Below are 2,641 nucleotides of genomic sequence, written 5' to 3'. Positions count from 1 at the left end.
TGTGTTCAGAGAAATGAAGCTTCATTAAAGTTGTCACATTAAAATGTTCTATAATGACCTGCTGCTGTTATACTTTGAAGGGAAATAGCTACTCTGTTGCCTGATTTAGGTATTTTAGAACACCATTTTAAAAGATGCAGAGAATAAATGATATTCTTTTTCATTATATTATTTTTACAGTGTTAATGCAATCTTCATAGGTATATGTGTGCTTGATTTGGTGAAAGTCTCTCTGTATATTTTTAATAAAAATATGTGGACTTCTAGGAAAAGTTTAACTCAGTGCAAACTGTTCAGACAAGAACCAAATTAAATGGAGAAGAGACATAAACCTCTTCCCCTCTGCACTGAAGAAGCTGAAGCTAGTAGATAGGACATTATTTTCAACTAGAGTGTGGTCTCCCTCTGTTCCCAGTTGTGCTTGTTGGTCTCCCTCATAGCCATTGGTATTTCTTTCTTGTACAAAGGCAGAATCTTTTCCCTCTTTCATATTATTTCATGCACACCATTTTTCTGTTTCCTATTTTAACTGCCCTTACTAAGTACATGTTCTTTCTCTAACTAGATAATGGCACAAGACTGGAGACTTTGTCTATCAGTGTTCACTTGGATGTCAATCACCTAAACTAATAACTACACCTTTTCTCACCTTTTCTTCCCATCTCCCATACTTATTTACACCCAGGACAGAAGTAAAGGATTTGAACTGAGTGAATGGCAAGATGGATAGAGATGTACAGAATAATATCCATTAATTAATGTCACTGGCAGTAATTGATTTAAACAAAAATATGTCTTTTATATGTCTTTGTCTTCAGAACATTCTGCATCCTATCCTTCCTTCCTAAGGAGTCCTTGTCACGGCATGATGGAATGCAGTGATTTTTTTGTTAGCTTGGGCATAATGTCTAGTCTAACAGCTGCTGAAGCCTCTGGAAAGGTTCTCCTTAACTGAATTAGTGCTGGACTGGGCCAAGACAAATCACTATTTGGTTTCAGCAAGCATTAAGAATAGAAAAAATTGCAACAACATTAATCAATAAATTAAAACTCTCTTTAACCAGTTTTTAACTTATTTTCATGCAGCCTAGAGGCAAAACTAGTTTCCACATGTTTTCTTTTTGTTAAAAAATACAGCATTGTAAAGTACTAGCTCAAAGTCAGTAACATTACTGGAGTGTAGGAGTTGTGTAGTTTATGGTGAAAAGCTATTTTTAAAATCTCTTCTGATACTCCTTTGTCTCAAAGTATGATTAGGGAATTAGTAATGTTTTTGCAATAGCAGGTGGGATGGCTATTGAAGGGTTTTGATGGAGCATTGGTAAGACCTGGAGATGGAGGCGATGCTTCATCAGAAAAGATGATTTGTGGTGAGATGCCATTTACCTTATTGTCTGGAAAAAGACATACCTAGATGAGCTTTAAAGTTACCAGTGAAACTATAACAACAGGAGGAAAGATTCAAAGTGTCCTAAATGAAGAATTAGGTTTCTAAACTGTGCTGAAATCTGTGATGATGCTACTAATGCTGTCAGTCTCTGTCATGGTTAATTTGAAGACATTCTTGCTATATATCCTAACCTATACTGTACTATGAGATTGAGGTGTCAGCTTACTCTTTGATATAGGCAAGGGAAATAGGAAACATTAAATTATGTGATGAAAAAGGTGACATTTTGAGATCAAGATCTTTGTTCTATAAAGACTGAATCTTTCTATGCATGGAGTGCCATGAAAATGAAAGTCAAATGCTATCTGAATAAGTTGGTTAAGAAGCCTCTGTTTCATTTCATATCATGGGGAGATGTCCACACAAATGTTGAACACGCGTTCAACTTCCTTCCTCCTGTTTGTAGCTGTGTGAAACAGGTTTATATTTCAGAGGTGGCTGCTAAAGTTAATTCTTTCAGTTGCTTTTCTCTCCATTTGCCTGGATGATGCTAAATGCAGTTCAGCACAAGATAATTTCATAATCTAATTAATGGTGGGCTCAGCCATATTTACAATGGAACACTACAATTCATTTCCAGTGTACTCACCTCAATGTTTTACTGCATTCCTGGTTCATTGAAGTGGTGATGGCCACTTCTTAGCTAGAAGAAGCTGACATAGTCCTAATATCTGGCTCACTGGGTCAGCATGGTATAAAGTTGGGGCAGAATGTGACATTGCATTTTATCTGAAAATATTGCAAAAATGGCCCTGAAAATATATATAGGAATATTTTATCAATATAGAAAGTTTTTATATTATGAGGTATACATCCTAATCAGAAAAGAATAGCTCCTCATTAGTGCAATATGATGATTTTCTTGTGCAACATAAGTTGATCATCTTAAAATAGCTCTGTGCAATTTAACTATGCAAAGAACAGTTTTTAAATGCTGTTCTTCTTCTTAGCACATAGAGCCACATAAAAATAGGGAATACAATATTTCAAATGTATCACCAAAATTGTAACATCTAATACTGTCAGATGGAGAAAGGCCAACATAGTTCGCACACCATAGCATCTATTAATAGACCTGACTCCCTTTTGCAATGTCAACTGTAACATTAATCCTTGTTTTAAATCATAGTATCTCAAATAGCAGCTGCTACTAGTTGTACAGTTCTCTTTCAGTTTATATCAGAGAGCCCA

The sequence above is a fragment of the Agelaius phoeniceus genome, chromosome 5 (assembly GCF_051311805.1).
Source record: "Agelaius phoeniceus isolate bAgePho1 chromosome 5, bAgePho1.hap1, whole genome shotgun sequence".
Taxonomy (NCBI): domain Eukaryota; kingdom Metazoa; phylum Chordata; class Aves; order Passeriformes; family Icteridae; genus Agelaius; species Agelaius phoeniceus.
This window is presented reverse-complemented; position numbering follows the sequence as displayed.